At 41.1% G+C, this 25,000-nt stretch overlaps 7 non-coding genes across 7 annotated transcripts; 3 read left to right on the top strand and 4 right to left on the bottom strand.

Annotated features, from left to right (window-relative positions):
• The first annotated feature begins 971 nt into the window (after positions 1-971).
• TRNAC-GCA (transfer RNA cysteine (anticodon GCA)) lies at positions 972-1,043 on the top strand. The gene has a single exon. It is a non-coding gene; the product is annotated as a tRNA-Cys (tRNA).
• Positions 1,044-11,731: 10,688 nt separating this feature from the next.
• TRNAC-GCA (transfer RNA cysteine (anticodon GCA)) lies at positions 11,732-11,803 on the bottom strand. The gene has a single exon. It is a non-coding gene; the product is annotated as a tRNA-Cys (tRNA).
• A 2,661-nt stretch (positions 11,804-14,464) lies between these two features.
• TRNAC-GCA (transfer RNA cysteine (anticodon GCA)) lies at positions 14,465-14,536 on the top strand. Its single transcript has one exon. It is a non-coding gene; the product is annotated as a tRNA-Cys (tRNA).
• Positions 14,537-17,552: 3,016 nt separating this feature from the next.
• On the bottom strand, positions 17,553-17,624 carry TRNAC-GCA (transfer RNA cysteine (anticodon GCA)). The gene has a single exon. It is a non-coding gene; the product is annotated as a tRNA-Cys (tRNA).
• Positions 17,625-19,877: 2,253 nt separating this feature from the next.
• Positions 19,878-19,949, bottom strand: TRNAC-GCA (transfer RNA cysteine (anticodon GCA)). Its single transcript has one exon. It is a non-coding gene; the product is annotated as a tRNA-Cys (tRNA).
• A 2,479-nt stretch (positions 19,950-22,428) lies between these two features.
• TRNAC-GCA (transfer RNA cysteine (anticodon GCA)) lies at positions 22,429-22,500 on the bottom strand. The gene has a single exon. It is a non-coding gene; the product is annotated as a tRNA-Cys (tRNA).
• A 266-nt stretch (positions 22,501-22,766) lies between these two features.
• TRNAC-GCA (transfer RNA cysteine (anticodon GCA)) lies at positions 22,767-22,838 on the top strand. Its single transcript has one exon. It is a non-coding gene; the product is annotated as a tRNA-Cys (tRNA).
• Positions 22,839-25,000: the final 2,162 nt, after the last annotated feature.

Here is a 25,000-nt window from a genome sequence, read left to right as displayed (position 1 = left end):
GAAATGTTATTACCCGAATGGGAAGACATTCTCGTTTTGTGGAATATACCCATGAAAAGAAAATGAAAACTTTTAATATCAGTATCAGCGTTGATTTCAAACTTCTCGATTCTTGAAACTACTGTGACCCAAACACGCAAGAAAATTCATTATGGTCATCGCAAGCAATGCAAACATCTCTTTCATACAAGACAGCCAACTCTCGAAACGGACCCCGTCCTTTTGCCTCTTGGTACTGTAGATTTAGATCTTACTTCGTTGTGGTATTAGACACAAGCTGTACAAGCTTGTAAAACCATAAACATGGTCGCAGCGTCAGAGTCTGACAGGGGACCCGAAAAAGTTATGACTTTATCATTTCACATCAGTGATATCCATTCATCCAATAGAAACTGGCAAAACCATTATGGCCAGAAGGGGCTTTTTGGTAGAAGGAAAATATGTGTTATATCCATTATATTTTGTTTTGCCAATATATGTGTATATATATGTATATCTGTATATATATATATATATATATATATATATATATTATTTATATATGTGAATATTTCTGTGCATACATATATGTATATATATATGCATATATATATATATATATATATATATATATATATATATATATATATATATATATATATATGTATATAATATATATAGAGAGAGATAGAGATAATACATACATATATATATATATAAATATATATATATATATATATATATATATATATATATATGCATGTATGTATAGAGAGAAAGACAGAGGGAGGGAGATAAACAGATAGACAGGTATTTTGATTAATATACCAGGTTTAGCTTGGGGAAAGGTGCTAGTCATGCTCAGGATAAAGAAGGCAATTGCTCCTTCAGTGTTGGTCCACCAAATCTAGTGACAATTGCTAGGGACAAATTCGTAATATATTCTCTCTCAACACGTGTGAAATAGATATAAAAATCATTCAAGAGTATATGGGGGTGTAGCTCAGTGGTAGAGCATTCGACTGCAGATCGAGAGGTCCCTGGTTCAATCCCGGGCGCCCCCTATGATCAAATATTATAGTATGATAATTTGAAAAACGATGTGTGTGTTGTGCCTGCTAGGCTGAAATACATTTCAAATAATCCAATCCCGCTTGCTAGATAGCATTCTAATGGAAACACTTAATTTTTCCTTCAACACATCTTCCCAAAATTAGGTGAGATCACTGAGTCAGCGTTCTTCAAAATATGGGTCGCTGCCTCACCTACCCCTCATTGGGTCACAGCATCTCACTAAAAAGGGTAGTAATATAAATGAGACAATGAGATGAAGTAGGTAACACGACGAAGAAAGGCATAAAAAATACTGATTAGTGTACAATACTGCCCAATAGGTGCGCGTAATACATGTAACCTAACTGAGTCGCGACGGAAAAAGTTTGAAGAACGCATGGTTGTTGCATGAAAATTTTGGTGTTCTATGCATACCCTGTGTTATCGACTGGTGAGGATTGGCATGTCTGTTAATTTGCGGAAGATGTACAAAATCTGGTCTATCCCGGAAGGTCTTGACGTACACACTTGTTCCCGTTTCAGACCTCACGTGTTTTGTCTTCAGATGGAACTCACCTTACAGTGAAATAGACGTGCACTGCGAGTTCTATCTATATTAAGAGGGCCATGTAATTGCAACGCTGCGGAGGTTTATTATTGTACGATGTGTCTGTTTGATTGAATGAACTGAATTCCTTATGTTATTTAGTGTTGATTTTCAATGCATCTTTATGGTCATCGCAAGCAATGCCTTCAAAACAGCAAAACAGCTTTCCTACCACTGAGAAAGGAAAATATGTCAAAGAAAATTCATTATTAGTATTGGGACAGACGAAATATTCCTTTTTTTCTAGCAAATGCATCCCTTAGTATCAGTGACTATGGGGGCTATAGTAGGTGACTGCCAACTTATACATTGTTGGTTAAGCTTCTCTTTCATACAAGACAGCCAACTCTCGAAACGGACCCCGTCCTTTTGCCTCTTGGTACTGTGGATTTAGATCTTACTTTGTTTTGGTATTAACTTTTGAGTTGGGCACAGAGTACATGTTGAGAAGGCGAACATATGTTTATTGTCATTGCAAATATTTTCTTTTCTTTCTTTCTTACACAGACTTCGGAGACAAAGTATTTGCAAACCAATTAGTTTATAAACTACTTTGGTAAGAATCTTCAAATCTACAAGTAAAATAATAGATTACCGTATGATAAAATGTCTATTTTGCATAATACATGTTATGAAAAACACGAAAGAGGGAAAGATGAACAGAGGAATATAAAGAAAACTCATTGGAAATTTCAAGCTGTACAATTATTAATAAAAAATAACTAATATTTTCTTTTAAAATTTATATGGAAAACTAATAACCAGTTTATTACAAAAATGACTATAGATTAAAACTTCATTACTGACGACCTGCAAAATCTTATATATTATTCTAGTGTAGTGGGTTCGTGGGGCACTCACCCTCCTACAGGAGCTGTAGAGGAGCCTTCTGCAGCTGGAAGGCGTGGAAGGGCAAGAGGGAAAACCGGGCCGGCATAAAGGCAACTGACTGAGACGCTAATTCTTTACTTTACGTTTATTCACTCAGCACAAGCTACTACATGTATAAAACAAACAAGGTATCACAGAACAGGCATGTAGTAGAAAAAAGAACTTACGTTAAAAACGAGAACACACGAGGAAAAAAACACACTCCTGCCCAACCCAAGCACACAACCTTCCGCCTTGAAACCTCCTCCACAACTCAAAGATGGCGGTCTTGGAGACCCCGACATGACAGGGGGTTGCCAACTAGGAATTATTACAGGTTGTTTGTGCTTGGATTGGGTGCTCCTTCTCCTCCTTCTCCACAGCCTAAAATACTCCTGGAGGTGGGGCGTTTGACAAAGCGCCCCGAAGGGCGTCGCCAAAGGGCGTGACGGGGAGTATGAAAAAGGAAAAGAACAGGGACGCGAGGCACCCGTCACCCGTTCGCATACGCGCGAACCCATAGCGTTCGCGTAAAAATTACGTTACTCTACAGCCCCTCCCCGGGGAACAGAAAACGCCACACCTCCAGAAGTGCCAGTACCCAACTAAAATGTTATGAAAAACTAAAATATATAATAAAACATAAAATACACTTAAAATCCAAAAGGTTTCAATATAAAATTTCACAATGTTATAAAATATAAAATCAAGACTAGCATGCTGAACACAGAAAAGTAAAAAAATCACAAAATAGCACCAATAAACAAAGTAAAAATCACAGCCCAAAACTAGAACATAAAACGTTTGTACAATAAAATCACAGACAATAAATAAAAATCGAGCACCACATAGAAGTCATGAAGGCACAGACAAGCACAAATAAATGTGTCCACGCAAATCAGTTAAAATTCACATTTTTCAATGTTCATAAGGATATAACACTTGGTCGCACTCTTCGAGGTAGTCGACCTCAGCGGCAGGGAGAAATGGACGGAGTTGATTGGCGTGGACCCTGACGGCACGATGTGGGGGCCGTAGGTCCAGGATGTCGTAGCTGACAGGCCCAAGTCGCTTCTGGACACGACAGGGTCCAAGCCAGCGGTCACCAAGAGGCCCATGGTTCCCTTGGACCTTACGTAGCACCAGGGAGCCCTTCTCGTATGGGCCTGAGCACCTTGCGCCCTGGTCATAAAGTGCCTTGTTATCTTCTCGTGCTTTACGGCTCACCACAACTGCAAGCCGGCGAGCGTCTGCAAGGCGTGTCAACATCAGGTCATGGTCAACTGTCTGGCGGTTCGTAAGCCCCTGGCCGAAGACTGCCATACGGCCCGTCAGCAAATACAGTGGCTGGTCTCCAACGGAACGGTGAAGGGCTGAGTTGAGCGCCAGGCGGACAGCTGGCAGATGCGTGGGCCACTGCGATGGAGCCTGCCGAGCCAAGGCAGCCAGCGCATCCTTAACTGTTCGGTTGGTGCGCTCCACCACCCCATTGGACTGGGGGTGGTAGGCCACCGAAAAGGAGTGCTTCACTTCCAGCTCCTCTAAAAGTGAGCGCCACTCAGCCGAAGAGAACTCCAAGCCGTTGTCCGTATGGAGTTGGTCAGGTGGGCCAAACAGAGTGACATAGTTGTCGACAAAGGCCCTCAACACTCTGTCAGCACTCTTGTCACGGAGGGCGACTAGCTGAAGGAACCGGGTATGATGGTCGACAATGGAGAGTACATACCGGAACCCCTGTGCAGACCCGCGTAAGTCCATGAGGTCTGCTGAAACCATTTCCAGGGGAGCTTCCGGCAGTGGGTGCCCTTCCAATGGTGCTCGGCCTGCCACGCCCTTACGTTGCTGGCATGCGTGACATCTGGCAACATACTCCCTTGCCAGGCGGAGCATATTTGGAAAATACCAGGCAGCCTGGAGATTCTGGTAAGTACGATGGACCCCAGGATGTGTAGCAGTTGGAGGACAGTGGGCGTGCTGTAGTGCTTGAGACTGGAGATGCCTGGGGACGTACACCTGCCTTACAATTCTGTCGGGGAAGGATCTCAAATAATACAATACGCCCTCCTCCACTTCGAAACTGGAGAGGGCAGCGGGAGGCCGCTCAACTGGTACCCTCCCGCTCTCCTCCAGGAATCCGAGCAGGCCCTCACAGGTTGGATCTCGCAGCTGATGTTCCCTCATCTGATCAGCTGTCATCTTGGTGAGCTCCATCTCCTCGTCACCATCCGCTGGTGGTTGTTGTGCAGCATCCTCGGTTTCCCTGGGTACTGTGGCTGGCAGGACATGCTCTAGAGGGCAGGCTGTCCCTGAGAGTATAGGTACCTCACCTGCTGGCCGTGAGAGAAGATCAGGGACATGGTGGCTGGTCCCAGTCTTGTACCTCAACTGGAAGTCATACCCGCTGAGCTCATAGGCATACCGACTGAGGCGGTTGCTCTTGGTGCGCCTTGAGAACACCTCCACGAGAGGCCTGTGGTCAGTCCAAACCTCAAAGCGTCTGCCGTAAACGTAAGGATCAAAGGCTCGTACTGCCTCCACCACAGCCAGAGCTTCCAGATCGATGACCGCATATCTTGTTTCAGCATCCTTCAGTGTGCGGGACCAGTACGCGACAGCATGTGGTGTGCCTTCCTCATCACGCTGAAGGAGGGCTCCTCCAAGGGCTTGGGTGCTGGCATCACAGTGCACCTCGAATGTTTTGCTAAAGTCTGGGAGGCGCAGAACCGGATTACTTACTAGGGCCTCCTTCAAGGCATTGAAGGCCACTTCAGCAGCATCTCCCCAAACAAACTTCACCCCTTTCTTGGTGAGAGCAGTCAGGGGTTTGGCCATTGCTGCAAAGCCCTGAATGTGGCGACGGAAGAAACCGCAGGCTCCGAGGAAGCGACGGATGTCCTGGGCAGATCGCGGCCTCTTCATGGTAGCAATGGCAGAGGTCTTCGCCAGATTGGGGCTCACTCCTCGGGAACCCACAATAAAACCCAGGAGCTGGACTTCCTGCCTGGCAAACTCGCACTTCTCCAGGTTCAACTTCATGCCTGCATCCTGGAGAAGAGTCAAAGTCTCCTGAAGATGCTGGAGATGGTCGCTGAAGGAGGAAGATGCAACCACAACATCGTCCAGGTAGGCGAGCGTGTGACGCCCCAACACAGCTGCAAGCACGAAGTTCATGGTGCGCTGGAAAGTTGTAGGTGCAGTGGAGAGCCCGAAGGGGAGACGGCGAAATTGCAGAAGTCGGTGGCCGTCAGTAAACGCTGTCTTAGGCCGGTCATCAGGGTGCACAGATATGGCCCAGTAGGCAGACCGGCTGTCAAGGACAGTGAACCACGTGCGCCCTGTCAGCGAGTCCAGCATCTCGTCGATTCGGGGTAGCGGATATGCGTCGGGAGTGGTCACCTTGTTTAAACCCCGATAGTCGACGCAAAACCGGTGAGAGCCATCCTTCTTGCGGACAAGCACCACCGGTGACAGCCAGGGACTGGAGGACGGCTCGATGACGCCTTGGACCAACATACGGTCGCACTCAGTGCGAATAATCTCCTTCATCTTCTGCGGGAGCCTCCACTGCCGTACACACACTGGATTGTCCGTCGTCGTAATGATGTGGTGCTCCACTTCAGGCACATTACCAACAGCCTGCTTATCTCCAGAGAACAAGCTTGGAAAACTGTCCAGCACACCACGCAGCTGTGCCTCTTGTTCTGGGTCAAGATGCTCAAGTGCTATGGAATGGGGAGCATCTACCTCAGCACCACTAGCACCTCCACTCTCCACAACACAGGTAACATCTGTCTCCTGCTGGTGGGCCTTGTCCAGCTCTGGCGTTTCAGGGAACACGAAGAAGTCGTCGTCCTCGTACCCAAAATCAAGGCAGGCGGCAGAGCTGTCATAGTCGTCATCAAGGAACTCGCCCTCGAGCTCCACCACCGATGGGAACCCCTCGAGCTCCTCCTCAGATGGAGCGACCGTAGCCTGTGAGGGTTCCCTGGACGACTCGCAGTAAGGGGTGTTAGGAACTGTAGGAGAGGGGGAGGTGCAGACAACCTCCTCGGGTCCCAAGAATGAGGCGTACCCTAGTACAGCACCTGGGCGTAGCTTGCGTGGCTTAGGGTGGGGGTTGACAACCCACACACTTGAACGACGTCCTTGGACAGTAACCAAAGTGCGGGGTACTGTGAGGCGGTCTGTGCTGGCCTCAATAACAGCCAGGCATGTGTCATCTGGTGCGCTGCGCGTAACTGTGGCAGCAACAAACTTCCCTGATTTTGCTTCCACCATTGTTTCCTCGGCCACATGGACAGGCGAGACAGTTACCTGTCCAGAATTCGGCAGCAGTTCAGGGTCCTCCAGGGTTGCTGGTGACGCCCGAGGAATTTCATGACAGGCAGGGACATGCTGTGCCTCTGCATTCCCACGGGTATAGGCGATCCCATGACGGCAGCCATCCAACTCCAGCCAGCTCTTGTCAGGTTCATGGCCAAAGACGAGACGAACAGGAAGCCGCTGAAGGAGGTCCATCCCCAGGAGCAGGTCCCTGGAAAGCGGAGGCCCTCAACGACACAGGTCCGGTGGGTGACAGTCAGCGTAGAATGGATGGTGAAGGGAAGGTCCACCTCCGCCGTGACTGGGGCTGGCTGGCCTGAAACTCCCTGCAGCGCTCTTTGGCTAGAGTGCAGGCGTACCCCAGGAAGACGCGCTAGGGACTCCCTCTTCATCATTGTCACCTCTGAACCTGTGTCGACGAAGCAGGAGAATTGCCTACCTCCGACTTCGAGGACTATGAGGGGGCGTCCTCGGAACTACGGTGGAGTCGACTGGCTGCTGAGATCCCGGCTCGTAGCTACGGCCGCCCGTGGGTCGGGAGTCTGCCTCCGAGCGGCGTTGGGAAAAGGGACAAGAGACCTTGAGGTGCCCCGACTCACCGCAACGGTAGCATCGACCCCGTCCTGCCCGGCACTCGCTGGTATGGTGGCCTCCCATCCTGTGAAAATCACACCAGGGGCGCTGTCTGTTGTCCCTGCGACGTGGGGAAGGGGAGCGGCGAGGTGAAGCAGGGGCCTCGGCCGATCTCCTTACCAGCGGAGGACCATTAAGCGAGGTGTTCTCAGGGGCCTGGATGACTGGAGCCGCTTGTGGCAATATGTCCCTGTAATACTCCAGGCCGGGGATGGTTACTTCTAATTGCTGACCTGGGTTATACGCGCCAAGGGCCATCCTGTCGTCCCGCATGCCATACTGAGATGTCCACAGCCTGGACGACTGCCGGAGGAGCCCGTGGACGTCTGGTAGGGAATGCCTTGCTCCGACTACAGAGTCCCAAACCAGCTGGCACTTCTCCGCCATGGCACGGGTGGAAGGGAAATCGTGCCATAAGAGCTGCTGGCGGAGCCACCCTGGAAGCCCATCCCGGAAGGTACGCTGCATCAGGCTCTCCGCATTCCCGATGTCCAGGGGGTAATCACGAGCGCCCTGCTGCACGGCCAGCGCTACAGCACGATAAAAATCCAGAGGTCCTTGGCCAACTGCCATCCTGGCTCGAGCCAGCATATCGAAGAAATGCTTGGCCGTAGAGACACCTCTGAATTGCTCGCGGAGTCGTGCTTTGAAGTCAACCCAATCCTGGATATGGGCGAACCCAGGACTGTTGAGCACTGACCATGCGTACCCCCTTACCCGGCTGCGTGCCATCCGGATGTAGGCTTCCGATGTTGCTGGCAGGGTGGCCAGCTCTATACTGGAGATCCAGGACTCCAGCTCCTGGCTCTGCTGGATGCCCTGAGTCGAAGGAGTCTCGCCACAGAAAAAGGGCACCTCGTCCCGTCCACTGCCATAAAATGGACGAGTCCAGCTGTGGTCACCTAAGTGAACTGGAGGTGCATGCGGGTTGGCGAATGAGTGGAAGGCTGAAGGCTGGGAGGCTAGAGGCTGAGAGGCTGGAGGCTGAGCTTCACGTGCAGTGGAGATTGGAGGCTGGGTCTCAAGAGACGGGTACGGTCCCTGTGAGGGGGCCCCGTAGGACGTCCCAAGGTGGCGCACGGGCGGTTGAGGCACAGGTTCAGCCATGAAGGAAGCAGGCGGCTGCGGGGGCAGTCTAGCTGCAGACTGAGCACTCTGGTCCCGCGCTGAAGCGATCCCAACCTGGCGGGGACCCATGAGGTCCACGTCAGCGGCAGGTTGACTCCCAGACAGGAGCGGGGCAGAGCGTTGTGGAAGGCGAGGCTCTGCAGGTACCGCTGGAGGCAGATGGGAGGATTGCTCGGGTTCCTCTCCGAGGCAGGGCTGAGCTGAGGGTAGCGATGGCGGAGGGGCAGCAGAGGCCGGAGCAGCATCCTCGGTAGCCGTAGAGGGCCCAACAGGCTGGCTCTTCAGGAGGGAAGCCAGAGCCTGCATCTGCGCCTGCATGCGTCCCTCCAGGTGTTCCTGCATGCGGGCGAGCTGCCTACCCATTTGTGCCTCGAGCCGATCCACCAACCTGGCCTCCATGAGCTGCAAGCCGCTCACATCACTGCTGGCGGGTGACCCACTGTCCGAGCAGGCAGTCCCAGCAGCACCTGCACTACGGGCAACAGTGAGTCCTGGGTCCATCCCAAGGCGGGGTCCCTCGAGAAGGACTGTCTCCTCAGGGGTAGGCGGGCGCGACCCAGCCTGTGGTGCCTTGGGGCGCACCATGGTCCGAGGTGCACGTGGTCGGGTGTGACTGTGCGAGCGTGAGGGGCGTGGACGTAAGTGGTACCGAACAGACTCGCAGCCCTCCACGTCACACTTAAAAAGGTCACTGCACCCTGGCCGAGACACTGTGGAGGCACTTACAGCTAAAACGGAACACTAAAAACAAATACAAAAACATAAAAAAAAGAAACCAGTGTTAAATGCTGCAATAAAATCTATATTAAAAAAGACAAACTAAATTAAGCTGAAAAAAAAAGACAAGTTAATAAATACAGTAAAATATAATTAAAATACTGGAAATAAATTGGGCACTGGCATTAAATAAGAAAATTCAAAGTATAAGAATCACAGTAAAAAAAAACATTAAATTGTAAAAATACAGAAGACAAGTTATAAAATTAAGAAAAGCTGATAAAATTCAAAAGTTAATCAAATGCAATAAAACATTACCAGTAAAAATCATTACAATTAAAAGTTAAAGATAAATTAATAAAAGCAAGCAAACTCAAAACAGTGAAATTACTTTAAGTTAAAAGCTTAAAAAAAAGTTACTATAAAGCAATGAACTAAAATGTGAACCTGGCTGAAGGCCTTTAAAAAATTATACATAAAAGAAACATAAGCATAAAAACGACAAAACATAAAAAGATATCAATGGCAACGAGACATGTAAACAAAGCGAGAGGCCGTGGATTCGGAGGCAAAAATAATAAAAAAGAACCTCACGATCCACTCGCTGTCAACCACCTTTACTGTAGTGGGTTCGTGGGGCACTCACCCTCCTACAGGAGTTGTGGAGGAGGTTTCAAGGCGGAAGGTTGTGTGCTTGGGTTGGGCAGGAGTGTGTGTTTTCTCGTGTTCTCGTTCTAGCGTAAGTTTTTATTCTACTACATGCCTGTTCTGTGATACCTTGTTTGTTTTAATACATGTAGTAGCTTGTGCCTGACAAATAAACGTAAAGTAAAGATTCTAGCGTCTTAGTCAGTTGCCTTTATGCCGGCCCGGTTTTCCCTCTTGCCCTTCCACGCCTTCCTGCTGCAGAAGGCTCCTCTACAGCTCCTGTAGGAGGGTGAGTGCCCCACGAACCCACTACACTAGTTTGTGGAAAGAGCTGATATTTATAGTTATTGATACCATCAACAGTTCCTGCCATCTGTGTCTTTCTGTTCATTGCTCACTTTTATTAACTTATGGAGAAGGGAAAGACCGAAAATTAAGGAGAGAAAAGGCGTTTCGCAAAACTTTATTCATAAAAAGATAACTTTTTGTGGGTAAGGATATGATCAACAATTCCAAACTTTAAAATATTCAAATTTATGTATGAATACAAGTGCTGACCTCATAATAACCATAACTTGTTTAGCAAAAGAAGATTAATTACGTTTGATATCCTTATTAACGAGAATGCAAATAGCCTGAATGATTATACTGCGAAACCTTAGAATGAAGGAAGGAAGAAACAGACACAGAGAGAGGGAGGAAGATAAAGAGAGGGAAATAGGGAGGGAGGAAAGGAAAGAGAGAGAGAGAGAAACAAGACAGAAGATTGAAAGTAAGGAAGAATCAGAGAAAGGACAGAGAGGAAGACGGGAAGAAAAAGAAACAGAGAGAGAGAGAAAGAGAAAGCATGTATATCAATGTAGTGATATACATTTTGTTCAGAATATACATAAGTACTGGTTAGAATATCAGTGAAAATGATGGTAAGTTATCTATTGTATTTTCTTAATGTATTTACTTTTCTTTGACTTTTTATTTTACATTTTTTTCGTCTCTCTCCCTTTTTCATATGATAATTAACATATTTTTTTAAACCTTCTTTTATTAACCTCTGTTAATTCTGTTTACAAATTGATGATAAGCTTATAATTGATTTATTAGATATTAGTTTTATTGACATTAATTGTATACTGATAAATGAATTTCAGATGATGAACATGATATTTTTCAATACTGAAATTAACCTAATTACTAATATTTGTTCAACATAAGCAGATTAATTACATCTAATATCCTTACTGACTAGAATACAAACAGCGTGAATGATATACAATCTGAATATAATGATATACAATACAATGATATACAATGTGAATACTTACAATCATTAAGATGATCGAATGAAGAAAGTTAAACAACAGACCAATTAAGAGTGGAAATCAAATTAAAAGGAAAGGTAAACGTGACAAAAAGTTTATAATAAAAGAGTTGGAGATATATAATGACCAATTTGCATCATTACCATCTAGATCTTGGTGGTACAGGTGGCAAAGCATCTACCTCGTCTCATCAGGTTGGTTCCACCGCTACAGGTTCCTGGGTTCGAGACCAGAAAAGTCTTTCCTCGGGAAAAGTTAACGGGTGTTCTTGGCACTTGCTCGTGTTTGGTAGACTTTTTACTCCTTCACTTTGATTTCTAAAAATAGCAAATCAAATCTAAATGAAACGGTTACATAATGAGTTTTACCGCTATTGCTGTTTTATTGGGAATAATATCGATATAATTGATAGGGGTATCAGGTTTCTAAATTTACATCATTAAACTGATGAGCTAGGGGGCGCCCGGGATTGAACCAGGGACCTCTCGATCTGCAGTCGAATGCTCTACCGCTGAGCTACACCGCCATATATATTATCTATATATCTATTTCACACGTGTTCAGAGAGAGGGAATAGTAGGAATTTGTCCCGAGCAATTGTCACCAGTCATCAGATTTGGTGGACCAACACTGAAGGAGCAATTGCCATCTTTATCCAGAGTATGACGCCAAACTGCCTCAACTGATAAAGTGGAGGACCAGCACCTCCCCCAGGCTAAGCTGACACTTGGAAACATCTGGCTGGTAGTACTGGTGTCCACATTTTAGCACTTGTGCTGTGTTGAAAGAAATCACTGGGCAGCAGCAGTGGTATATGGACTTGGCTGGCAGATTATAACTTGGAATAATAGGAGGCATCGTCCAGCCCTAGGTAGCTGGACTATGCCCTAGTTAATTGGGGCTGCGCTGTGGAAAGAAATTGGATACCTACCACACTCTTCTCTCTCCTTGTAAAACCATGAACATGGCCGCAACCGTCAGAATCTGACAGGGCACCCGAAGAAGTTATGTCATTATCATTTCACACTAGTGAGATTCATTTATCAAATGAAACTTACAAAGCCATTATGGCCAGAAGGGGCTTTTTGGTAGAAGTAAAAAAATGTGTTATATCTATTACATTTTCTTTTGTGAACATATATATCTATACATTTATACATACATTTATATATATATATATATATATATATATATATATATATATGTGTGTGTGTGTGTGTGCATAAATATATGTATGTATATACATATATATGTGCGTATATATATATATATATATATATATATATATATATATATATATATACATATATATATATATATATATATATATATACATGTATATGCACGTGTATATATAAAGCGAGAGAAAGAGGGAGGGAGATAAATAGATAGATTGAAAATAGATTTTGATAAATATACTGAGCTCTATCTCTCTATATATATCTTTCTTTACTTCTATCCATTTATATCTATACATACATAGAAAAGCAGACTCACACGCATACACTCACACATGTGCATATGCGTATATACAAACACACGCGCGCACACAAAATAGAGCTTTCTGCCAAAGGGAAGCCCGGGCGCCCGGGATTGAACCAGGGACCTCTCAATCTGCTGTTGAATTCTCTACCACTGACCTTGACCCCTCTGGTTTGACAAAATTTTCATAATATTTGCTTATATCTATGTGATAATATACGGTTGTGTGTGTGTGTGTGTACATATATCATTAAATGCATATGTGTGTGTGTGAATGTATATATATGTATATAATATGCATATACATATATATATATATATATATATATATATATATATATATATATATATATATATATATATTATATATACGTAAATATATATATATATATACATATATATATACATATATATATATATATATATATTATATACGTAAATATATATATATATATATATATATTATATACGTAAATATATATATATATACATATATATATATATATATATATATATATATATATATATATATATCAAGGTAATTCTAAGAAGGGACCTCTTATATCCAACTCGGCATCTTACCTTAAACTCCTCAGGATAGGAACTCCTAAGATTCAAGACAGATTCAGTTCAGATTTACATACAAATATATACATATATATACATATAAATGTGTATATACATATATATATATGTTTATATACATAAATGTATATGCATGTATATATGATTTACAAAAAATATATGATATCTATATATATTACATACGATATATAGAGAGGGATATGTATTTAAGAATTCTACTCTCTCTCTTTAACATATATGCAATGTATATATATTTATATACATATATATATATATATATTTATATATAATGTAGTGATTTGTATATTACATAATATATCCTACATCATATATATATATAGATAGATATAGATATAGAAACAGATATGTATGTATAAATGTGCATGTACAATTACATATATACATCTATATATACATATATATGTATGTATATATATACATGTGTATGTGCGTGTGCACATATACATATATTCATACATATATATATATACATACATACAAACACGTATTATTGTGTTGGCGACACAAAATGTAATAGATAAAAGAAAATCCTTTTACCACAAAGCCACTTCTAGCCATGATGGCTCTGCTAGTTTCCTTTTGATAAATGAATATCACTGGTGTGAAATGATAAAGACATAACTTCTTCGGGTGCCTCGTCAAACTCTGACGGTGGCGACCATGTTCATGGTTTTACAAGGAGAGAGAAGAGTGTGGTAGGTATCCAATTTCTTTCCACAGCGCAGGCCCAGCTGACTAGGGCGTAGTCCAATGAACTAGGATTGGACTATGCCTGTTATTGTTCCAAGTTATAATCTGCCAGCCAAGTCCATCCATCACTGCTGCTGCCCAGTGATTTCTTTCAACAGAGCACAAGTGCTAAAATGTGGACACCAGTACTACCAGCCAGATGTTTCCTAGCGTCGGCAGGCCTATCTTGGGGGAAAGGTACTTGTCCTCCACTTTATCAGTTGAGGCAGTTTACCGTCATACTCTGGATAAAGATGGCAATTGCTCCTTCAGTGTTGGTCCACCAAATCTTGTGACTCGGGACAAATTCATAATATATACTCTTTCTCTCTCTCTATACGTGTGAAATAGATATAAGGTCAATATATATGGGGGTGTAGCTCAGCGGTAGAGCATTCGACTGCAGATCGAGAGGTCCCTGGTTCAATCCCGGGCGCCCCCTAGGTCATCAGTTTAATGATGTAAATTTAGAAACCAGATACCCCTATCAATTATACCGATATTATGAAAAATAAAACAGCAGTAGACGTAAAACTCATTATGTAACCGTTTCATTTAAACTAGATTTGTTATTGTTTAGAAATCAAATCAAAGGAGTAAAAAGTCTCGAGGAAAGTTTCAAAATAATCAAAGAATTCAAGTGTATCACTTCCAAATTGTTAGTGAATCAGTGCAAAACAACCACCCAATCGGACCTACCAGAAACATACAGATTTCAACAAATTAAAAATCTGGAGGCCTGTGCTGCCTTCCCTGCATTGTTACCGACCGAGATGACCTATGTCCTCGAGCGGGAGACGTTATCTCCGAAGAGAACACTCGTGAACCGCCAAACATGAGCAAGTGCCATGAACACCTGATAATTTTTCCCGAGGAAAGACTTCTCTGGTCTCGAACCCGGGAACCTGTAGCGGTGGAACCAACCTGATGAGACGAGGTAGATGCTTTGCCACCTGTACCACCGAGATCTGGATAAGTAAGTAGCTAATTGATCATTATATATCTCCAACTCTTTTATTATAGATCTTTTGTCACTTTTACCTTTCCTTTCCTAAACAAATATTAGTAATTAGGTTAATTTCAGTATTGAAAAATATCCTGTTCATCCTCTGAAATTCATTTATCAGTATACAATTAACGTCAATAAAACTGAATATCTAATAGATCAGTTATAAGCTTATTATCAATTCTTAAACAGAATTAATAGACGTTATAAAAAGAAGGTTTTAATGAATCATGTTAATTATTACATGAAAAAGGAAGAGAGACCAAAAAAGTATAAGATAAAATCTCAAAGAAAAGTAAATACATTAAGAAAATACAATAGATTACTTACCATTATTTTCACTGATATTCTAACCAATACTTATGTATATTCTGAACAAAATGTATATCTCTACATGATATCTTAACAATATCGTGCTATCTCTTTCTTTCTCTCTCTCTGTCTTTCTGTTTCTCTTTCTTCCCGTCTTCCTCTCTGTCCTTTCTCTGACTCTTCCTTACTTTCAATCTTCTGTCTGATTGTTTCACCCACTTTCCCCCTTCTCTTTCTCTCTCATTTTCTATCTCTTTCTCCTTGTTTTTTTCTCTCTCTTTTTCCTTTCCTCCCTCCCTATTTCCCTCTCTTTATCTTCCTACCTCTCTTTCTGTCTGTTTCTTCCTTCAATCATTCTAAGGTTTCGCAGTATAATCATTCAGGTTATTTGCATTCTCGCTAATAAGGATATCAAACGTAATTAAACTTCCTATGCTAAACAAGTTATGGTTATCATGAGGTCAGCACTTGTATTCATACATAAATTAGAACATTTTTATGTTTGGAATTGTTGATCATATCCTTACCCACAAAAAGTTTTCTTCTTTTTATGAATAAAATATTGCGGAACGTCTTTTCTCTCCTTAATCCTCGCTCTTTCTCTTCTCCATAAGTTAATAAAAGTGAGCAATGAACAGAGAGACAGATGGCAGGAACTGTTGATGGTGTTAATAACTATAAATATCTGCTCTTTCCACAAACTAGATTGATATATAAGATTTTGCAGGTTGTCAGTAATGAAGTTTTAATCTATAGTCATTTTTGTAATAAAACTCGTTTTTAATTTTCCATATAAAATTTAAAAGAAAATAGTAAAGTTATTTATTATCAATAATTAAACAACTTGAAATTTCCAATGAGTTTTCCTCTGTTCATCTTTCCTTCTTCCGTGTTTTTCATAATAACATATATTATGCAAAATAAACATTTCATCATACGGTAATCTTTTATTTTACTTGTAGATTTGTAGATTCTTACCCAAGTAGTTTTTAAACTAATTGGTTTGTAAATACTATGTCTCCGAAATCTGAATAAAAAAGACAAAATATTTGCAATGACAATAAACAAATGTTCGCCTTCTCAATATGTACTCTGTGCCCATCTCAAAAGTTAATAGCACAACAAAGTAAGATCTAAATCCACAGTACCAAGAGGCAAAAGGACGGGGTCCGTTTCGGGAGTTGGCTGTCTTGTATGAAAGGGAGGCTTAACCAACAATGTATAAGTTGGCAGTCACCTACTATAGCCCTCATAATCACTAACACTAAGGGATGCGTTTGCTAGGAAAATAATGAATATTTTGTATGTCCCAATACAAATAATGACAGTTTTCTTTGACATCTTTTCCTTTCTCAGTAATAGGAGAGCTGTTTTTAAGGCATTGCTTGCAATGACCATAAAGATGCATTGAAAGTCAACACTAAATAACATAAAGAATTCAGTTCATTCAATCAAACAGACACATCGTACAATAATAAACCTCCGCAGCGTTGCAATTGCATGGATAGTTCCTTGGCCCTCTTGAAATATATCGGACTCGCATTGCACGTCTATTTCAATGTATGGTGAGTTCCATATGAAGACAAAACACGTGAGGTCTGAAACGGGAAGAAGCGTGTATGTCAAGACCTTTCAGTATAGACCAGATTTTGTACATCTTCCGCAAATTAACAGACATGCCAATCCTCACGGTCGATAACTTGGGGCATGCACAGAACACCAAAATGTTCAAGCGACAACCATGTGTTCTTCAAACTCTTTTCCGTCGCGACTCAGTTAGGTTTCATGTATTACGCGCACCTATTGGGCAGTATTATACACTAATCAGTAATTTTTACACTTTTCTTCGTCGTGTTATCTACTTTATCCCATTGTCTAATTTATATCACTCTCCTTTTTAGTGAGATGCTGTGACCCACTGATGGGTAGGTGAGGCAGCGATCCATATCTTGAAGAACGCTGACTCACAGTGATCTCACCTAATTTTGGGAAGATGGGTTGAAAGAAAAATTAAATCTTTCCATTAGAATGCCATCCAACAAACGGGATTGGATTATTGAAATGTATTTCAGCCTAGCAGGCACAACACACACAGAGCAGGCAGCGCTTTTCAAATTATCATACTATAATGTTTATTCACAGGGGGCGCCCGGGATTGAACCAGGGACCTCTCGATCTGCAGTCGAATGCTCTACCACTGAGCTACACCCCCATATACCTTCTTTAGATTTTTATATCTATTTCACACGTGTTGAGAGAGAGAGAGTATATATTAGGAATTTGTCCCTAGTAATTGTTACTAGATTTGGTTGACCAACACTGAAGAAGCAATTGCCGTCTTTATCCTGAGTATGACGGTAAACTGCATTAACTAGCATCTTCCCCCAGGCTAAGTCTGGTATATTAATCAAAATACCTGTCTATCAAAATCTATTTTCAGTTTATCTATTTATCTCATTCCCTCTGTCTCTCTCTCTCTATATATATACAAGCATATATATAATATAAATATATATATATATATATATTTATATATATATATATAGATAGATAGATATATGTATGCACAGAAATACATATATATGTATACATATGCACATATATAGATAATATATATACATACACATATACACATATGTTGACAAAACAAAATGTAATAAACTTTTTTTTCCTTCTACCAAAAAGCCCCTTCTGGCCATAATGGCTTTGCCAGTTTCTTTTGGATGAATGAATATCTCTGGTGTGAAATAATAAAATCATAACTTTTTCGGGTCCCCTGTCAGACTCTGACGCTGGCGACCATGTTCATGGTTTTACAAGTTTGTACAGCTTGTGTTTAATACCACAACAAAGTAAGATCTAAATCCACAGTACCAAGAGGCAAAAGGACGGGGTCCGTTTCGAGAGTTGGCTGTCTTGTATGAAAGAGATGCTTAACCAACAATGTATAAGTTGGCAGTCACCTACTATAGCCCTCATGGTCACTAACACTAAGGGATGCGTTTGCTAGAAAAAAATATTTTGTCTGTCCCAATACAAATTATGACAATTTTCTTTGACATCTTTTCCTCTCTCAGTGGAAGGAAAGCTGTTTTGAAGGCATTGCTTGCGGTGACCATAATGAATTTCCTTACGTGTTTCGGTCACAGTAGTTTCAAGAATCGGGAAATTTGAATTCAACGCTGATACTGATATTAAAAGCTTTCGTTTTGTTTACATGGGTATATTCCACAAAACGAGAATGTCTTCCCATTCGGGCGATGATATATCCTTTTGCGTCTGACAACCTTGAAGGTTCTCTTTTGGGATTTCCTTATCGTTTTTCTCTTCTTTTTGTGAGTCATATCTAAAATTTGAATATCTTACAACTTATTAGAATATGAACTTGAATTGTTCCCAGAGTACAGGACTTACGGTGTTATTACTAAGAGTTATTGCTCACAGGAACTTCACCTCATGTTCACGTGTGATTGACGATGTTGTCAGTACATGACATGATTTGTAAGATGAATTCGTTTTATCTGCACACATGCAGGATTATGCTTTGAGATTGTAAGTCAACGCTAAAACAGCGATTTGTCAAAGTCCATTGTCATTGTGTATGCGCACCAAAACCTAGATTAAACTTTGATAAGGTGTTAACTTTTGTGGTGCATACATAAGGCCTTAGTTTGATAAGAAGGGGTTCTACTGCTGAAAAAAAGATGCATCTAAAGTAAACGCTAAATAACAACAACAACAAAAATCAGTTCATTCAATCAAACAGACACATAGTTGCAATTGCATGGATAGCTCCTTGGCCCTCTTGATATAAATAGGACTCGCAGTGCACGTCTACTTCCGCGTATGGTGAGTTCCATCTGAAGACAAAACATGTCTGAAACGGGAAGAAGTGTGCATGTCGAGACCTTCCAGGATAGACCAGATCTTGTACATCTTCCGCAAATTAACAGACAAATGCCAATCCTCACAGTCGGTAACACAGGGCATGCATAGAATGCCAAAATATTCATGCAACAACCATGTGGGCGAACCAAATTTCAGTGTAAATTCTTCATGATTAGTGGTGTTATCAATGAAGTACAAAAAATCGGTAATTTTTTTTTATAAGATAACTTTATATAAAGATACATTCGCATAGCAAATACGAAATGGGTTTTATTTGCTAGGTCACATTTTTTCTTATAGGACACGGCCTTCAACTGTTCCATTTTTCTCTTCTTGCAGTGGGGATGAGCAGGGTCTGAATATTTTGCTTTTACGTAGGTTGAGAAGGGAACTTGAAAATATCCCTTAACACCTACAGGAAGGGTTCTGAGGAAAAGCTTATAACGTTTGTAAAGAGCAACGCTAACGAACGGGATTGGATTATTGAAATGTAATTCGGTTTAGCAGGCACAACAGACACACCAGGGATCGCTTTTCAAATGATCATCCTATGATTCAAAGACAAATAATTATTTTCAGGGGGCGCCCGGGTTTGAACCAGGGACCTCTCGATCTGCAGTCGAATGCTCTACCACTGAGCTACACCCCCATATACTTATAGACGATTTTTATATCTATTATACAGAGAGAGAGAGAGAAAGGATATATTAAAAATAGGACTCGCAGTGCACGTCTACTTCCACGTATGATGAGTTCCATCTGAAGACAAAACACGTGAGGTCTGAAACGGGAAGAAGCGTGTATGTCAAGACCTTCCAGGATAGACCAGATCTTGTACATCTTCCGCAAATGAACACACAGATGCCAATCCTCACAGTCGGTAACACAGGTCATGCACAGAACACCAAAATATTAATGCAACAACCATATGGGCGAACCTAATGCAAATTCTACGAACGTATAACGTACATGACATTCAATTGTTCATTTTTTCTCTTCTTGCAATGGGGATGAGCAGGATCTGAATATTTTGTTTTTACGCAGGTTGAGAAGGGAATTGAACGTGCATGAAAATATCTTATAACACCTACGTGAAGGGTTCTGAGGAAAAGCTTACAACTTTTGGTAAAGAGCAGGGCTACTCAACGGGCAGCCCGTGATCTGAATCCGACCCTTCTAAGAGTGGTGGTGGGACCCCGAGCTCCGGGAGGAGATAGATCTAATTATATAACATGAAGGTCCTGGCGATGGATTCTTTCAAGTTTATTTTCTCGACTGACTTTAGGCTCTAAATTCAGTATAAGTAAGTCAAAGAGTGAATATGGAATGAATGCAAATCATGTGGCTACATTATCCTGTACTCAGATTAGTTGTTTTATTTTCATGATTGCATGTGAAATATCTATCCGAACCTCCGCATACATTGGAACCTGTGTAACTGAACCTTCGTTCATAAAGGTTGAGTTACCATGGTGTAGAAACTGCGGTAAACGATAAGCATTATCGTTATTCCCTTTCTGCAGTGTTCTTCAAACTTTTTTAAATTTTATATCTATCAGCTTGCTTCCAGCGCTGCAGGTTCCCGGGTTTGAGACTAGAGTGAAGTTTCCTCGGGAAAAGTTAACAGGTGTCCTTGGCACTTGCTCGTGTTTGGCGGTTCACGAGTGTTCTCTTCGGAGATAACGTCCCCCTCTCGAGGTCATAGGTCACTCCGGTCGGCAATTATGTAGGGAAGGCAGCACAAGCCTCTAGATTATAAGTCTTGAAATCTGTATGAGTTTTTGGTTGGTCCGATTGGATGGTTGTTTTTGCTGTGATTCTCGATTAATTTGGAACAGAAAGACTTTGGTTATTCAGAGTATTTGAAACTTTCCTCGATATCTTTTTTTACCCCTTCACTTTTATTTATTTGATTTCTAAACAATAGCAAGTCTAGTTGAAATAAAACGGTTACATAATGAGTTTTATCGCTATTGCTGTGTTTTATTGGGCACAATAACGATATAATTGATAGGGATATCTCGGTTATGCATTTTACAATCCAGTACCACATTATCACGTTTTCAAATGTTTGGACAACTAGGCATACCAACTAGTATGACACTGGTCCCCTTGTTCTCACAGGTGTAGGATTAACATCAAAGGTTAATTTGATGACATTTCCGGAACTACTCCGCTGCTGCCTTGTTATTTGCAATGGGAGTTGAAGCACCAAACGGAGTATTTGACTTTGTGGGCCCTCAATCTGCATTCTTCCAGTATTCAGCTGCTATCCATTCCCTTTGCAAGTTATCCTCTTCAAGATTAGCATCTGTCTACCTTGTTGCACAATCGAACTAAGATAAGGTCTCGTATCAACATGAAAATTAAACATTCAACAGATAATCATTAGTGTATCAGCAAAATGTGAATGGTAAAGTAGTGGAGTTTTAAAGGTTCCAGTGTTTTCCAGAAGGAAAGCACTGATGCGATTAAAAATTAATAACCTAGAAATTAATTATTCATGGTACTGTAACCCACACACATCCTTCGCAAACTTCCCGTTAGTTAATTACATGTATAATATGCTATCAGTATGATTGAATGTCAAGAGATAAAGAGAAACGACGGAAAAGGTTGAGAATGATAAAAAGGCTAAAAAATAATAACAAGTGTAACCAACTAGAAATATTTGCATCGCCATTAACGTCATGCACACAAAAAAAGTCATTTTATCTCGCATGTCTGTTTTTGGCTTTCCTTTGCCGGAATTATGCAACCTGCTGTTCACTTTGTGATTTAGCAACTATTTGATAAATTGATATGAATATCCCTGAAAAAATGAATATTCTGAAAATGAATACTTATTACAACATACTACTTCAGCGCTAGCAAACTATAAAAGATTTTGGAAGTATGTGTGTATATATATGTATATATATATATGTATGTATGTATGTACATATGTATATATGTATATATATATAAATGTGTATATATATATATATATATATATATATATATGTATGTATATATGTAAATATGTAGTCGCTTGTATTTCTATGGAATTGGTTAGTAAGATCTCTATATATTATATATTGTTTACATCTGAAGATTTATTTCATTCTGTTAAATATTTGTCGCCACTGAGGGGGCGCCCGGGATTGAACCAGGGACCTCTCGATCTGCAGTCGAATGCTCTACCACTGAGCTACACCCCTATATAATGTGTAGACATATGTATTATATATGTATATATATATGTATTATATATACATATGTATGTATTATATATACATATATATGTATTATATATACATATATATGTATGTATATGTATATGTATGTATATATATGTATATACGTGTGTGTATGTGTATGTATATATATATATATATATATATATATATATATATATATATATATATATATACTCTCTCTCTCTGAACACGTGTATAATACATATAAAATTCAATTGGTATTCTATGGGGGTGTAGCTCAGTGGTAGAGCATTCGACTGCAGATCGAGAGGTCCCTGGTTCAATCCCGGGCGCCCCCTGAAAATAGTTATTTGTCTTTGAATCCTAGTATGATCATTTGAAAAACGATGCCTGCACTCTGTGTGTTCTGCCTTCTAGGCCGAAATGCATTTCAATTACTAACACTAAAGGATGAGAGTGCTATAATAAAAACACTATAATAATGAATAAAAAAAATCGTCTGTCTCAATGCAAATAATAACAGTTGTCTTTGACATATTTTCCTTTCTCAGTGGTAGGAAAGCTCATTTGAAGGCTTTACTTGCGATGACCGTAATGAATTACCTCACGTGTTTGAGTCACAGTAGTTTCAAGAATCGGGAAGATTGAATTCAACGCTGATACTGATATTAAAAGATTTCGTTTTCTTTTCACGCGTATATTCCACAAAACGAGAATGTCTTCCCATTCGGGCAAAAACATTTCCCTTTGTGTCCGGAAACCTCGAAGGTTCTCTGTGGGATTTACTTATCGTTTTTCTCTTCTTTAGTGAGTCATATCTAAAATTTGAATATATCACAACTTATTAGAATATGAACTTGGTGAATTAATTCACAGAATACACCTTTGGCATGAAAACGCTAGAACTTATGGTGTTATTCGTAAAGTTATTGCTCATAGAAACTTCATCTCATGTTCTCGTGTGACTGACGATGTTGTCAATACATGTCATGATTTGTAAGATGAATTCGTTTTATCTGCACGCATGCAGGATCAAGCTTTGAGCTCGTAAGTCAACGCTAATCCAGAAATTTCTCAACGTCCACTGTCATTGTGTATGCGTACCGAAACCTAGATTAAAATTTGATAAGGTGTTAACTTTTGTGCCTTAGTTTCATATGAAGGGATTCTACTGCTGAAAAAATGAAGATGCATCTAAAGTAAGCACTAAATAGCATAAAGAATTGAATTCATTCAATCAGACACATCGTTGCAATTGCATGGATAGCTCCTTGGCCCTCTTAATATAAACAGGACTCGTAGTGCACGTCTATTTCAATGTATGGTGAGTTCCATCTGAAGACAAAATATGTCAGGAACGGGAAGAAGCGTGTAGACCTTCGTGGATACACCAGATCTTGTACATCTTCCGCAAATTAACAGACAGATGCCAATCCTCACAGTCGGTAACACAGGGAAGGGAACTATAAGTGCATGAAAATATCTTATAACACCGACAGGAAGGGTTCGAAAAGCTTACAACATTTGGTAAAGAGCAGGGCTACTCAACGGGCAGCCCGTGATCTGAATCCGACCCTTCTAAGAGTGGTGGTGGGACCCCGAGCTCCGGGAGGAGATAGACCTAATCATATAACATGAAGGTCCTGGCGATGGATTCTTACAGGTTTATTTTCTCGACTGACTATAGGCTTTAAATTCAGTATGAATAAGTCAAAGAGTGAATATGGAATGAGTGCAAATCATGTAGCTACATTACCCTGTACTCAGATTAGTAGTTTTATTTTCATGATTGCATGTAAAATATTTATCCGAACCTCCGCATACATTGGAACCTGTAACTGAACCTTCGTTCATAAAGGTTGAGTTATTATGGTGTAGAGACTGCGGTAAACAATAGACATTATCATTATACCCTTTCAGCAGTGTTCTTTTTTTTTTTTTTTTTTTTCAAATTTATATCAGCTTGCTTCCAGCGCTGCAGATTCCCGGGTTTGAGACTTTTCCTCGGGAAAAGTTAACAGGTGTCCTTGGCACTTGCTCGTGTTTGGCGGTTCACGAGTGTTCTCTTCGGAGATAACGTCCCCCACTCGAGGTCATAGGTCACTCCGGTCGGAAACCATGCAGGGAAGGCAGCACAAGCCTCTAGATTATAAGTCTGTTGAAATCTGTTTGAGTTTCTGGTTGGTGTGATTGGGTGGTTGTTTTGCTGTGATTTTCGATTAATTTGGAACAGAAAGACTTTGGTTATTCAGAGTATTTGAAACTTTCCTTGATATCTTTTTTTACCCCTTTATTTTTATTTATTAGATTTCTAAACAATAGCAAATCTAGTTGAAATAAAGCGGTTATAAAAGGAGTTTTATTGCTATTACTGTCTTTTATTATGCACAATAACGATACAATTGATAGGGATATCTCGGTTCTGCATTTTACAATCCAGTACCACCTTATCACGTTTTTAAATGTTTGGGCAGCTAGGCATACCAACTGGTATGACACT

Source organism: Penaeus japonicus, unplaced genomic scaffold, assembly GCF_977035675.1.
Source record: "Penaeus japonicus unplaced genomic scaffold, GWHDUDI00000001_assembly GWHDUDI00000005, whole genome shotgun sequence".
NCBI lineage: Eukaryota > Metazoa > Arthropoda > Malacostraca > Decapoda > Penaeidae > Penaeus > Penaeus japonicus.
Note: the sequence above shows the minus strand (reverse complement) of the source record. Positions and strands in the feature narration are given on the sequence as shown.